This window comes from Cibotium barometz, chromosome 52 (assembly GCF_041138505.1).
Source record: "Cibotium barometz isolate CiBa-2024 chromosome 52, ASM4113850v1, whole genome shotgun sequence".
Lineage (NCBI taxonomy): Eukaryota > Viridiplantae > Streptophyta > Polypodiopsida > Cyatheales > Cibotiaceae > Cibotium > Cibotium barometz.
In genome coordinates this window covers 37,740,716-37,757,303 of record NC_141097.1, presented here as the reverse complement: position 1 = coordinate 37,757,303, position 16,588 = coordinate 37,740,716, and positions in this window count along the sequence as shown.

Below are 16,588 nucleotides of genomic sequence, written 5' to 3'. Positions count from 1 at the left end.
AAGCATAGCTTAATCTTGGATTAAGAAAAAGCTTTATGAAAAGCTTCATTTGGATTGAGAATGGATCATGAGTATGACCATTTCTTGAGTGAGAGAGAGAAATTACATAAAAACCATTAGAATTTAAACATAAATGGAAATTTATGTAATTATTTACTATCATTAATCAATTAACTTCAATAGCATTCATCAAATTATGTAACTCTTCACTATTATTCATCAATTAACTTCAATAGCATTTAAAAACCATACCAATTAAGCTTCTCAAGCTTGAGAGGGGTTGAGAAGAGAGAAACATTGAGAAATTATAGAAAAGATCAATATTCACTAATTACCTTACAAATTGCTTGATTCTTTGTTCACGGTAGAGGCCCCCAACCAATCAATTGGTTAAGTATGTTGATGGAGCCACCAATGGGGATTGAAGAAAGAGGAAAGCTCCAAAAACTAGTGAATTATTAATGAATTCACAGTTCTTGGCTTAGGTGGAGTAGAGCAACGATGCATAAACACTATATATTTTTTTTTCAACAAGGGAGGCTTCTATTTATAGGAAAAATTGAGCTCCTAACCAAACAAACTGATTCTAGAATTTTCCAACTCAGTTTGGTCAATTTTTGACCATTTTTAGGTCAGTTGAGCTAACTTTTTGTAGCTAGACTTGAATTAGGAGAGAGGAGAGATGAAATATCTCAATTTTTATGAGTTTAAAACTCATTCAAGCATGTGAAATATGCACCTCCTTTAAAGAACTCCCCTTCCTTACATATGTGTCAAAATGGAATCATTATACCCAAAATATCTCATATTTTTAATATTGCTCATAGTTTTTTACTAATAAACCTTATACATTTTCAACTCTTCATCTTATGTGAAATATGCACCTCCTTAAAGAACTCCCCTTCCTTACATATGTGTCAAAATGGAATCATTATACCCAAAATATCTCATATTTTTAATATTGCTCATAGTTTTTTACTAATAAACCTTGTACATTTTCAACTCTTCATCTTATGTGAAATATGCACCTCCTTTAAAGAACTCCCCTTCCTTACATATGTGTCAAAATGGAATCATTATACCAAAATATCTCATATTTTTAATATTGCTCATAGTTTTTTACTAATAAACCTTGTACATTTTTAACTCTTCATCTTATGTGAGCATTTACTCATTTTTGGGTATCTTCTTTTTCAAATTGGATTTATCTCCTCCCTACACATGGATTGATGCTATTGGCCCATAGGAACCTTAATTGGACCATAATCCAAATTTTTTTGAAAATCTAGACCCTTAGGCTAAGGTCCTTTATACCCATTTCCAATTAATTCCAATTGCACATTGGAAAGTTCTTTTTGAATTTCTGTTTTCAGGGGAACTTATTTTAATAAGATAAGATAATTCTCTATCCAAAAATATTAAAAATCTGAATATTCTCTCTCTAGAATATTTTCTCTCTCTAGGTTAAAACAGTTAGAAACAAGTCTTTTATATTTCTGAAGAGGGATTGATTACTGTTGAGATTCAAGCTCGATGTCAGTGTGAGCCAGCTATGCTATGTGCTGGCAGATTGGAGCCTTAGTCCTTTTGTCTACTTAACTTAGAAGGAAGGTGTGATGCTTTTACAATGCTAATCGTAATCGTTATAGGTTTAACCAATAGGAATGTAATCTTGAGAAGCCTAAAAATCTTAACTTTATGACCTAAAAGAAGAAGTTTCTCATATTTAAGAGAATTAAAAATATGACCAACTTGGTTGTCGTTTTTTTGCATGAGGATTAGTCATTGAAGGGGCAAAATCATTTTCATGAATGCGTGCTTCTTCATTTCTACCTTGAATGACGCACGGTTCTTAATTCGGCGGCATTTTGGTGCCATAGCAAGGCCCTTATAACGAGAATAGAAAGAGAGTGGGGTGGATATAAAACGTTAGAGATCACTAGGAGAGACACAGAGAGAGAGAGAGAGAGAGAGAGAGAGAGAGAGAGAGAATTCTAATGAATTAAATGGATCTAGAAATAAACATCGTTTGGGCTTCCCCAAAAGCTTGTCTGAAATCCTAAAGAGAGAAGGCTTAAGCTCACCTTTAAGTCTATTCACATCGAGTGGGGGGGGGGTCTTTTGGAGAGGGTGTCCTTAGTCAAAGGGCTCACAAGAGAGTGAGGCTTGGGAATGTCTAGCCTTGGCATGGAGAGGCTAAGAGGGTGACTTTAATTCTATTCACACACGGGGGAGGAGAAGAGTGTAGGACATGTCCTAGAGAGCTAGAGCCTAGCCTCTACGTGGGTGCTTACCTTCCAGATGGGCAGGGGTGTATGCGCATGGAGGGAGTGCAAGCAAAAGGGGGTGCAAGTGTGTCCAGGTCGTCCAAGTGGGTGCACCATGTGGGCTAGCTGCATGGACGGTAGGTGTGGGGGAGGGGAGAGAGCACCACATGTCTAAGAGGTGTCTAGAAGGTGTGTACATAGGGGGGGAGAGGTGGCAAGGGGAGGGAGTACATGCACCATCTGTCCAAGAAGGGTCTAGAGGGGGGCTGAAGGTGGCAAGGGGTACCTGTAGGGAGGCATGCCCCCGGGGAGGATGGCGGCAATGCCTGTGAATCCGGGTTGTAGCGGTCGATGTAGATACGTGCATGCATAATTCATACAAATTGTTAATTCAAATTGAAATTCGTAAATTAGTAATTGGGTCTTCAATTGAAAGTACTGCAATTGTATGGAACCCTGACTTGCTTGAGGCCTAGACATGATGGTATTTACCTAATAGTTTCGAGTATCATGACTATCTGTATATACCGAGGGTATAACTGCAACTCTTTACCGGTAGTATATATGAGTAAATCCAAGACTTGAAATTATAAGCATTAATGCTATCCTGATGATGAATTCGAATGTGGTTGATATGATTTTTTAATTCTGTTTGAGAACTGATGAGTTGATTTGGATTCTGATTGAAAATGATGATCCCTGATAATGGATTGAAATGTAATAAACTGAGTGAAACCATAATGTGGATGATTGGGACGAGTCCCTGTGATGATATTCATAACTAGAATGATGATAATGAATTTAGCAAATCACTATGAGATTAGTGGATTGTGCTGTCAAATTGCTACTGTTAACACTTGTCACGGTAGATCAAGTTAAGGGATGACAAATTGATAACTTAACTAAAATTCCCGTGGAGGAATGTTCAGAAGGAAATTTTTCGGTCTAATGGACCATAATCGTAGGAATGATATGATCTAAATGAATTATTATTGATGAGTTCTATATAAGGAATATTTATCCCAGTATTCTGTTGGGTTGACCAGAATCTAAGGAACCCAGAATAAATTGGATCTTAAGAAAAAGAGTTGTCCTCTACTTTGCGAGATGAGGACATCACGCACCTTTTTAAGTGGGGTAGAAGATTGTAAGATTCCTCCCCCCAACCTTCGAGGTATACAGGAGTAAGAATCTCCCTTTCTGATCTTAAAATTCCCTCTCTAAAATAAAAGAAAGATTCTGTTTAAAAGGGAAGACACTTTCCCCAGAATACCTTATCAGAAGCCCACCTGTTTTAAGGATTCAGAACAATGAGTTCAGAATTGAGAACCAGTGTTTTGGATGCCAAGGTTTTGACCACCATCAGTTAAAAGACTGCCTGACTCCTACCATAAAAAGGGCATAGGGAAGTCTAGAACCCAAATTAAGAGACCTATGGGATGAGTTAGGATGTGATAAGATGAGTTAAGATGTGATAAGAGACCTATGGGATGAGTTAGGATGTGATTAGATGAGTTAGATGTGATAAGAGACCTATGGGATGAGTTAGGATGTGATAAGATGAGTTAAGATGTGATAAGAGACCTATGGGATGAGTTAGGATGTGATAAGATGAGTTAAGATGCGATAAGATGTGTATGGGATGAGGTAAGAAGTGTATGTGATGAGACAAGATGCATATGAGTTGAGTTAGGATGTGATAAGATGAGTTAAGATGTGATAAGATGTGTATGGGATGAGATAAGAAGTGTATGAGATGAGAAAAGATGTATATGGGTTGTGATAGGGCGAGAATGAATGTGATGTAAAAGAATAGATGTGAAGGCATATGAGGCTATATGAATGGAAATGTAGAAATGGATGAATGTATGTGGATATAAGAATGTGAAAATGGATGTATACATGTAGATGTAGATGTATGGATGTGAATGTGATTATGGATGTGGATGTATGCATGGAGATGTGGATGTATGGTTATGTATGTGGATGTGGATGTATGAATGAGGATGTGAAAATGGATGTATGCATGGAAGTGTATGTAGAATAATGAACGTGAATGTGTATGGAAAATAATGTGTCGTCGATATGAGTAAATGGATGAAAATGAATACACATTAAATGGAATGTGGATTAAGTAAAGTGGATATGTGATTTTTTTGGTCAATTATGCCTAATTGGGCTGGGAATGAGCTGATTAAAATAGGCTGTCCACCACTGGTTTGCAGAGAAACAGGGTCATTTTAATTGAGCAATTAATCCTTGGTCTTATACAATTGGACAAATTCCTCTGACATGGAGTTGATGGACACTAATGCTAAGCTAATGAATGCCTGGTTGCTCAATTTGGACAAATATTGAAGGAATTAGAGCAAATTTTCTACTGTTTTTTCCCAAAACAGAGAAAGGGGTTTTCAAAAATTGATATGTACACATGTCAGATGGTGTTGATACTCAACATTGAGGTTGATTAGGTGTCAATGCAAGTTGCCCATACTTGATTGCACCATTACATTGTGATTTGGACCATGGTGTCACGGAACTTGAAATTTGAGGAGTGACTAGCAGTCTCGAAGATGCATTGGAAAACTAGAAACCACCAAGAAAAGTCTCAAAGAGAGCAAGACTCAAGACAAGAACAAGATTTCAACTTTATTCATTCTTGGAACATATACAGTAAGATAGAAGAACTTTTTACACTTCCATAAGCCCGTCCATCATATGGTCACAAAAGCAGCACTCACAAGCTGTGCACTATAAGGTTACTCATCTATGGGAATAATTCAGCTGGTTATTGCCGCACCTACCTCAGTGGTATGAGGTGATCTAACAAAAGGACCTCTGAGAGGTAAGCCAAAAACGGGGTAAAGGCATATCTTCTAATGAGGAAGAAAACACGCTAGTAAAGAAGACCCGCTCAGAAAACCCAATATGCCTTGATCTCATCACGCAATAGTATCGGGGACCCAAACCCAAAGCTTCAATAACCATAGCCAAGCGGACATTGTTGCGAAAGTGCTGCTGACCCCATGGTGTTACCCTAGTTATGTCTTGATAGGTCTGCCATTTGGTCTGAGCTACAGAAGTTCCCAAGTGAGGGAAAAGTGAGTGCTCATATAGTTCTATAAAATCCTTCTTCACAGACTCGCTTGCATCTTGAAGGTGATAAATCATCATGGATAAAACTAATTCCTGTTGCCAAGCCATGAAGGAGATTAAGAAAGAAAGGAGATCGATGGAAGTAAGATTACTGTGAGCGACAAGTAAAAGTTACGACTTATATAAAGGAATGAGCTAGCGTAACCTAGAAGCCAACGGTATCTTGTCACTGAAGTTTTACCGTCTTTCCATGATTTGGTTTTGGCACATATTTCTATAGGAGGCATTAGGAACTTTGAGATGAGGAGATAAAAGAAGTTCGTAGGCCAAGTCACCTACTTTCTTTGGTCCACAATATCTGGGGGATAACTACTTATACTCCCCTAGAGATAAAGAAATTCTTTTGGTCCGTATTCAAATAAAGACCATAACTGCTTCTTTGAATTCTCTGATTGTCCTCTTCTTATCTGTATATTGTTTCTGTCGATCCTGGGCAGCGTTTATATCTTTATGAATTGCCTGCATCTGTTGCTCTAAGTCACCAAGCATTTGACTGGTCATCTCGACCCTAATCAATGGATTGGACCTAGTTTAAGCAATCTTGTCCGAGAGACGGACCCTGATTAGATTGGTATGAAGGAATTGGTCTCTGAATTTGGGTTCTAGACTTCCTTGTGCCCTTTTCATGGTAGGAGTCGGGCAGTCTTTTAACTGATGACCAAAGCCTTGGCATCCAAAACACCGGTTCTCACTTCTGAACTCATTGTTCTGAATCCTTAAAACAGGCTGATAAGGTATTCTGGGGAAAGTGTCTTTCCTTTTTAAACAAAATCTTTCTTTTATTTTAGAGAGGGAATAATTTTAAGATAAAAAAGGGAGATTCTTACTCCTGTATACCTCGAAGGTTGGGGGAAGGAATCTTACAAACTTCTACCCCACTTAAAAAGGTGCGAGATGTCCTCATCTCGCAAAGTAGAGGACAACTCTTTTTCTTAAGATCCAATTTATTCTGGGTTCCTTAGATTCTGGTCAACCCAACAGAATACTGGGATAAATATTTCTTATATAGAACTCATCATTAAATAATAATTCATTTAGATCATATCATTCATACGATAATGGTCCATTAGACCGAAAAATTTCCTTCTGAACAATCCTCCACGGGAATTTCAGTTAAGTAAGTTATCAATTTGTCATCCCTTAACTTGATCTACCGTGAGACAAGTGTTAACAGTAGCAATTTGACAGCACAATCCACTAATCTCATAGTGATTTGCTGAAATCATTATCATCATTCTAGTTATGAGTATCATCACAGGGACTCGTCCCATTCATCCTCATTGTGGTTTCGCTCAGGTTATTATATTTCAACTAAATTTCAGAAATCATCATTTTTCAATCAGAATCCAAATCAATTCATCAATTCTCAAACAGAATTAAAAATCATATCAACCACATTCAAAATCATCATCTGGATAGCATTAACGCTTATAATTTCAAGTCTTAGATTTACTCATATATACTATCAATAAAGAGCTGCAATTATACTCTCGGTATGTACGGATAGTCATGATATCTGGAACTATAAGATAGATACCATCATGTCTAGGCCTCAAGCAAGTCAGGGTTCCATACAATTGCGGTACTTCCATCTAAAAACCCAATTACTAAATTACGAATTTTTCAGTTTGAATATCAAATTGTATGAATTATATCACACAATTATAACCTTTTTGTGTTTCTTGATAAATTTTTGACATATTTGGCTTCTCAGTTGATCTTTATTAGCCAATTGCTCTGATGATTGTATCCTGTGACGTCAAAATACTCTTCCAAGGCTTTCACCCATTTCTCCACAGCCTCGCCCAGTTTCTCCCCTTCTCCTTGGAAGGGTCCTGGCTGAGTCCTATGAAGAGCCTTGCGAACATCAAGGTCAAGCTCATCATCTTAAGAGACAGGGTCTGGCTGAGACGACCACGGTTTCCTCGTCTCATGATTTTGCCAAAATTTATATATTATTAAATTTTTATTTTGATATTATTCACGAGATCCTAAGACTTAAGAGTTCGGAAAACAATTTCTTATACAAGATAAGATCTTAATGGAGATCTATGACATATGTCCGATAACAGATTTTTTTTTCTTTATCAGTAGCACAGCAGATCGTCCGCCACCATAAACAATCATTTATCCAACATGAATTTTTTCACCGAAAAATGTTTCTTTATTTATATAAAAGTCGCAATATATGTACATAGAGCAACTCGGCTTTGAGTTCAAAATCTCCTCGGAAGACATATAAGAGGACCGTACTGGGCCATATCATGCCTTGTTACATAAGTTCTCTAACTGCGAAGGGAGCTATTATTTTCTCCTTAGGGATAAATCGACTAAGGAGTCTATAAATTCGACATGAAAGTCTGAAATTTCGAGGTGTCGAATGATATAAAATGACACCACGCACCATTTTCAGCTTTAACAGGATCATAGCCAATGAGAGATTCTGCCAACCACAGCATTGTACGGCGGTCGCAACGGGCATGGACATATTGCCCTGCAAACCACTTATGCTGTATTCTCTCCGCTGGGGTAGGAAAATATAAATCCGTGAAATGGCGTGCGAGTCTTGCTTGGCTTGAAGCGGAAGAGATGAGATGTTCGAAGGCGAACGTAGTCATATCTTGAGACTGGGCGAGGTCGAGAATACCAATTAAGTAGGGAACTTCCATCTATAAAAAAAAAATTCTTTGATTAAAAATTCTTCATTAAAGAGGCTTATGGAATGAAAATACATTATGAAAAGTGCTTTTTTTGAATTTTTACTATCAATTTATGATAAGAATTTGCTTATCCGTATTAGTTTTAAACCGGCTCTGATACCAACTGTGAGATCCCTGTCCCCACCATGCGACGGATTCGGGGTACTAGCAGCGGAAGTAGCACTTCAAGCGCGGGGCAGGGACCCACACTCGGGGCCTCGTCCATGGATATCCAGACAAGAGACTAATCCGTTGGTTTTTCCAAAACCGAACCCAGAAAAACTTCCCTTACCCGGAAAGCACGGGCGATTCCACCAGGATAACTTTTTACTCTAACGTAGTCAAGACCATTACTGATCACGCTGATCCGACTGCATCTATAAAGATACTCGGTCGGATCAAGGAAGAAACTTGCACTTGGATCATTGGGATCAACGCTTTTTCCCCCATCAAGAGACATAGCCGTTGATTCCTATCCATAGAACAATTACTATCCAGGATTTACTTTATCTATCGTAATAACAGAAATTGAGTCTCGATTTATGGATCCATCAGTCCAGCCTAACCCCATCCACAGTCCCATGGGTTAGCCAACCGCCCAACCACTGTAGTGATGGGATCCAATTAAGAATTTGGTTAGGTTTTGTCCTGGGTATCAAGGAAAAGAGTTCCAAGGCCCCCTCCCCTATTCACTTGACTGAAATTTCCGTGGAGGAATGTTCAGAAGGAAATTTTTTCAGTCTAATGGACCATTATCATGTTAAAGATATGAATGATATGATTTGAATGAATTGTTATTTAATGATGAGTTCTATATAAGGGATAATTATCCCAGTATTCTATTGGGTTGACCAGAATATAAGGAATCCCAGAATAAAATTGAATCTTAAGAAAAAGAGTTGTCCTCTACCTTACGAGATGAGGACATCTCGCATTTTTTTAAGTGGGGTAGAATGTAAGATTCTTCCCCCAACCTTCGAGGTATACATGAGTAAGAATCTCCCTTTTTGATCTTATAATTATTCCCTCTCTAAAATAAAAGAAAGTTTCTGTTTAAAAAAGGAAGACCCTTTCCCTAGAATACTTCTCAGGAGTCCCACCTATTTTAAGGATTTAGAACAATGAGGTCAGAAGTGAGAATCGGTGTTTTGGATACCAAGGTTTTGGTTTTCATTCGAGTACGGCCCAAAAGAAGTTCTTTACCTCTTGAGGAGTATAAGAAGTTATCCCCAGATATTGTGGGCCTTCTCTGAATTCAAAGAAAGTAGGTGACTTAGCCTACGAGTTTCTTTTATCTCCTCATCTCAAAGTTCTTAATGCCTTCTATAGAAAAATGTGCCAAACCCAAATCATGTAAAGACGATAAAACTTCAGTGGCAAGTTACCGTTGGCTTCTAAGTTACGCTAGCTCCTTCCTTTCTATAAGTCGTAACTTTTACTTGTCGCTCACAGTAATCTTACTCCCATCAATCTCCTTCTTTCTTAATCTCCTTCATGGCTTGGGAACAAGAATTAGTTTTATCCATGATGATTTCTCACCTTCAAGACGCAAGAGAGTCTGTGAAGAAAGATTTTATAGAACAGTATGAGCGCTCACTTTTTCCTCACCTAGGAACTTCTGTAGCTCAGACCAAATGGCGAACCTATCAAAATATAACTAGGGTAACACCCTGGGGTCAGCAGCACTTTCGTAACAATGTCCGCTTGGCCATGGTTATTGAAGCTTTGGGTTTTGGTCCCCGATACTACTGCGTCATGAGATCAAGACATCTTGGGTTTTCTAAGCGGGTCTTCTTATTACGGGCGTGTTTTCTTCCTCATGAGAAGATATGCCTTTACCCCGTTTTTGGCTTACCTCTCAGAGGTCCTTTTGTTAGATCACCTCATACCACTGAGATAGGTGCGGCAATAACCAACAGAATTATTTCCATAGATGAGTTACCTTATACATGCGCATCTTGTGAGTGCTGCTTTTGTGATCATATGATGGACGGGCTTATGGAAGTTAAAAGAGTTCTTCTATCTTTACTGTATAAGTTTCGAGAATGAATAAAGTTTAAATCTTGTTCTTATTTTGAATCTTGCTCTCCTTGAGACTTTTCTTGGTGGTTAATCTTTATTCGTGCATCTTGCGAAATTATCCCAAGTTGCGAGATGAGGACATCTCGCGTTTTTTAAGTGGGGTAGAATGTAAGATTCCTCCCCCAACCCCCTTTTTGATGTCTAGTATCTTCCACTGTAATCAATCCCTCTTCAGAAATATAAAGACCTTGTTTCTAACTGTTTTAACCTAGAGAGAGAAAATATTCTAGAGAGAGAATATTTAAATTTTTAATAGTTTTGGATAAAAAATTATCTCATCTTATTAAAATAAGTTCCCCTGAAACAGAAATTCAAAAAGAACTTTCCAATGTGCAATTAGAAATTATTGGAAATGGGTATAAAGGACCTTAGCCTAAGGGTCTAGATTTTCAGAAATTTTTGGATTATGGTCCAATTAAGGTTCCTATAGGCCAATAGCATCAATCCATGTGTAGGGAGGAGATAAATCCAAATTGTAAAAGAAGATACCCAAAAAATGAGTAAATGCTCACATAAGATGAAGAGTTGAAAATGTACAAGGTTTATTAGTAAAAAACTATGAGCAATATTAAAAATATGAGATATTTTGGGTATCCAAAAATGAGTAAATGCTCACATAAGATGAAGAGTTGAAAATGTACAAGGTTTATTAGTAAAAAACTATGAGCAATATTAAAAATATGAGATATTTTGGGTATAATGATTCCATTTTGACACATATGTAAGGAAGGGGAGTTCTTTAAAGGAGGTGCATATTTCACATGCTTGAATGAGTTTTAAACTCATAAAAATTGAGATATTTCATCTCTTCTCTCTCCTCATTCAAGTCTAGTTCCAAAAAGTTAGCTTAACTGACCTAAAAATGGTCAAAAAGTGACCAAACTGACTTGGAAAATTCTAGAATCAGTTTGTTTGGTTAGGAGCTCAATTTTTCCTATAAATAGAAGCCTTCACTTGTTGAAAAAAATATAGTGTCTTATGCTTTGTTACTCTACTCCACCTAAGCCAAGAACTGTGAATTCTTTAATAATTCACTAGTTTTTGACACTTCTCTCTTTCTTCATGTTTAATTCTAATAGTTTTTTCTCTCTCTCACTTAAGAAATAGTCATACTCATGACCCATTCTCAATCCAAATGAAGCTTTTCATAAAGCTTTTTCTTAATCCAAGATTAATCTATGCTTAAGAACAAATTAATGGTTTTTTTATCTATGCTTTTAGTTTATGATAATTTTGATTTAATCTATTTTAAGGGTTAATGATCTAATTAGGGATCATTCTAATCATTTCCTTAAAGATAACCTATCTTTTAAGATAATTGAGATTTATTAGTTATAGTAGCGGAGCTATGGCAAAATTTTATAAAAATTTACACATAAAATAATTTCATTTCAAAGCATGAAAAGAGGATTTCCTACCATATTCTAGGAATTATCATCCTAGATTAATTGAAAGAATTTCATAGTAATCATGGGAAAATTAAATTTTTATATTATGCATAAAAGATAAATATATTATTATAAAAGTGTTACTTTTAACATAATTGAATTTTATGCATAGAGGTATGCATAAAAGATGAATATTTTATTATAAAAGAGTTACTTTTAGCATAATTGATTTTCATGCATAGAGGTATGCATAGGAGATAAATATTTTATTATAAAAGAGTTACTTTTAGCATAATTGAAATTCATGCATAGAGGTATGCATAAGAGATGAATATTTTATTATAAAAGAGTTACTTTTAGCATAATTGAAATTCATGCATAGAGGTATGCATAAGAGATGAATATTTTATTATAAAAGAGTTACTTTTAGCATAATTGATTTTCATGCATAGAGGTATGCATAAGAGATGAATATTTTATTATAAAAGAGTTACTTTTAGCATAATTGATTTTCATGCATAGAGGTATGCATAAGAGATGAGTTAGGATGTGATAAGATGAGTTAAGAAGTGATAGGATGTGTATGGGATGAGGTAAGAAGTGTATGTGATGGGATAAGATGTATATGGGTTGTGATAGGGTGAGAATATGGATGTAAATGTGGATGTGTATGTATGGATGTATGCATGTAGATGTGAGTGTGAATGTGGATGTATGGATGTAAATGAGGATGTCGATGTAGATGCATGGATGGGATGTGGATGTATGCATGTAGATGTGAATGTAAGCATATAGATGTGGATGTATGGATGTGAATGAGCATGTAGATGTGAATGTATGGATGAGGATGCATGAATGTGCATGTAGATGTGGATGTGAAAATAGATGCATGGATGTAGATGTGGATGTATGGATGTGGATGTGGATATATGTATGGATGTGAATATATGATATGTGATGTGAAGGAATCTGAAGTGATGAGATGGAAAATGATGTGATGGGATGAGTACACATATAACTGGAATGTGGAATAAGCAATGTGGATTGATGAGGGATAATGTGGAAAAATGAGAGTTAATATAGAAACTGTATTCTATGACTGTTTGTAAATGCTGTTTGTAAATGACTGTTTTATGTCAAGAATGCTAGGAAAGCATTTTGACCATCTTGTGATTAAGGTCGTGACCTAACTGATAAAGTTGCAATTGCTGACGGAGAGTCAATGGAGGACGTCTCGCGTAGCAAGGTCGGCCGAGGTCTTGACCAGCCTCGGTGCGATTAAAATGGTGAGCTTCCAGTACGGTGGATGAGGGGAAGCGGCCTATGAGTGAAGCGCTAGGTCACTTGCGAAGGATCCTAGAGGGTGCTGACCATACGGTGCTCGGGCTCTGGGTCGCCCAGGATACCCACGCATGCGTCGAGGAAGATATTGGAACAAGGAGTAAGAGTTGTTTTCTGAAACCGGGCATGGATCTGGTTGACTGACCTTGCTGGTCCTCAACGGATGAGTCCACCATGGCTCTTTATATGGATCTGTTGGTTGATCTTGTTGATCTTCAACGAGAGTCCATCTTGATAAGTGATTATATTGCCGAGTATTATGGGCTAGGAACTATTGAAACGGCCCCTGAGTGGACAGGTGGTGAGCGTTCTAGTTGCCAATGATGCCATAGATACTGTGATGGGAAATTGAATCAACCAGATAATTTGGAAGATGGTGATCAGTGATACTATGGTTTTATTAAAGGATTGTTTTAAAACTAGTTGAATCTGTGAAAAGGCAATTTCATATTGGGTGTGTAAGTGGTGTGACTTGTTTTATTTTGCATGAACTTCCGGCTAGGGGGCCTTGGAACTCTTTTCCTTGGTACCCGGGACAAAACCTAACCAAATTCTTAATTGGATCCCATCACTGCAGTGGTTGGGCGGTTGGCTAACCCATGGGACTGGATGGGGTTAGGTTGGACTGATGGATCCGTAAATCGAGACTCAAATTCTGCTACTACGATAGATAAAGTAAATCCAGGATAGTATTTGTTCTATGGATAGGAATCAACGGCTGTGCCTCTTGATGGGGAAAAAAGCATTGATCCCAATGATCCAAGTGCAAGTTTCTTCCTTGATCTGACCAAGTATCTTTATAGATGCAATCGGATCTGTTTGATCAGTAAGGGTTTGACTACGTCAGAGTAAAAGTTTTTCTACTGTTGGAATCACCCATGCTTTCCGGTAAAGGAAGTTTTTCCGAGTTTGGTTTTGGAATAACCGACGGATTAGTCGCTTATCCGGATATCCATGGGTGAGACCCCGAATGTGGGACCCCTGTCCCGCGCGAGAAGTGCTACTTCCGCTGCCAGTATCCTGAATCCGTTGCTCGGTGGGAACAGGGATCTCACAAAAGTAACACTTTTGATATAAAAATTTATCCTTTATGCATAATATTAAAATTCAATTTCTCCATGATTACAATGAAATTCTTTTAATTAATCTAGGATGATAATTCCTAGAAAATGGTAGGAAGTCCTCTTTTCATGCTTTGTGAATGAAATTATTTTATGTGTAAATTTTTATAAAATTTTACCATAGCTCCGCTGCTATGAGACTGATAAATCTCAATTATTTTAAAAGATAAATCTTATCTTTAAGGGAATGATTAGAATGATCCCTAATTGGATCATTAACCCATAATGGATTGAATAAAAAATAATCATGAAATACATAAACTAAAAGCATAGAAAAAAAACCATTAATTTGATCTCAAGCATAGATTAATCTTGGATTAAGAAAAAGCTTTATGAAAAGCTTCATTTGGATTGAGAATGGGTCATGAGTATGACCATTTCTTGAGTGAGAGAGAGAAATTACATAAAAACCATTAGAATTAAGCATAAATGGAAATTTATGTAATTCTTTACTATCATTAATCAATTAACTTCAATAGCATTCTTCAAATTATGTAACTCTTCACTACTATTCATCAACTAACTTCAATAGCATTCAAAAACCATTCCAATTAAGCTTCTCAAGCTTGAGAGGGGTTGAGAAGAGAGAAACATTGAGAAATTATAGAAAAGATCAAAATTCACCATTTACCTTACAAATTGCTTGATTCTTTGTTCACGGTAGAGGCCCCCAACCAATCAATTGGTTTAGTATGTTGATGGAGCGACCAATGGGGATTGAAGAAAGAGGGAAGTGTCAAAAACTAGTGAATTATTAATGAATTCACAATTCTTGGCTTAGGTGGAGTAGAGTAACAATGCATTAAACATTGTTGAGTTTCAACAAAGGGGAAGGCCTCTATTTATAGGAAAAAGTGAGCTCCTAACCAAACAAACTGATTCTACAATTTTCCAACTCAGTTTGGTCAATTTTTGACCATTTTTAGGTCAGTTGAGCTAACTTTTTGCAACTAGACTTGAATTAGGAGAGAGGAGAGATGAAATATCTCAATTTTTATGAGTTTAAAACTCATTCAAGCATGTGAAATATGCACCTCCTTCAATGGACTCCCCTTCCTTACATATGTGTCAAAATGGAATCATTATACCCAAAATATCTCATATTTTTAATATTGCTCATAGTTTTTTTACTAATAAACCTCATACATTTTCAACTCTTCATCTTATGTGAGCATTTACTCATTTTTGGATACCCAAAATATCTCATATTTTTAATATTGTCATAGTTTTTTACTAATAAACCTTGTACATTTTCAACTCTTCATCTTATGTGAGCATTTACTCATTTTTGGATACCCAAAATATCTCATATTTTTAATATTGCTCATAGTTTCTTACTAATAAACCTTGTACATAGTCAACTCTTCATCTTATGTGAGCATTTACTCATTTTTGGGTATCTTCTTTTACAAATTGGATTTATCTCCTCCCTACACATGGATTGATGCTATTGGCCCATAGGAACCTTAATTGGACCATAATTCAAATTTTTTTGAAAATCTCAACCCTTAGGCTAAGGTCCTTTATACCCATTTTCAATAAATTCCAATTGCACATTGGAAAGTTCTTTTTGAGTTTCTATTTTAGGGGAATTCATTTTAATAATATGAGAAATTTTTCTATCTAAAAATATTCAAAATCTGAATATTCTCTCTCTAGAATATTTTCTCTCTCTATGTCAAAATAGGCAGAGACAAGATCTTTTATATTTCTGAAGAGGGGATTGATTACAAGGGAAGATGTTGGACATCTTGAGAGGCTGAGGAGGAATCTTACATTCTCTCCCACTTGAAAACGCGAGATGCCCTCATCTCGCAAACTGGGGGTAATTTCGCAAGATACACGAATATGAGACTGAGAGAATTTTTTTTAATTAAGATTAACCACCAAGAAAAGTCTCAAAGAGATCAAGACTCAAGACAAGAACAAGATTTCAACTTTATTCATTCTTGGAACATATACAGTAAGATAGAAGAACTTTTTACACTTCCATAAGCCCGTCCATCATATGGTCACAAAAAGAGCACTCACAAGCTGCGCACTATAAGGTAACTCATCTATGGGAATAATTAATCTGGTTATTGCCGCACCTACCTCAGTGGTATGAGGTGATCTAACAAAAGGACCTCTGAGAGGCAAGCCAAAAACGGGGTAAAGGCATATCTTTTGATGAGGAAGAAAACACGCCAGTAAGAAGACCCGCTCAGAAAACCCAATATGCCTTGATCTCATCACACAATAGTATCGGGGAACTAAACCCAAAGCTTCAATAACCATAGCCAAGCGAACATTGTTGCGAAAGTGCTGCTGACCCCACGGTGTTACCCTAGTTATGTCTTGATAGGTCCGCCATTTGGTCTGAGCTATAGAAGTTCCCAAGTGAGGGAAAAGTGAGCGCTCATACAGTTCTATAAAATCCTTCTTCACAGACTCGCTTGTGTCTTGAAGATGAGAAATCATCATGGATAAAACTAATTCCTGTTGCCAAGCCATGAAGGAGATTAAGAAAGAAAGGAGATCGATGGAAGTAAGAT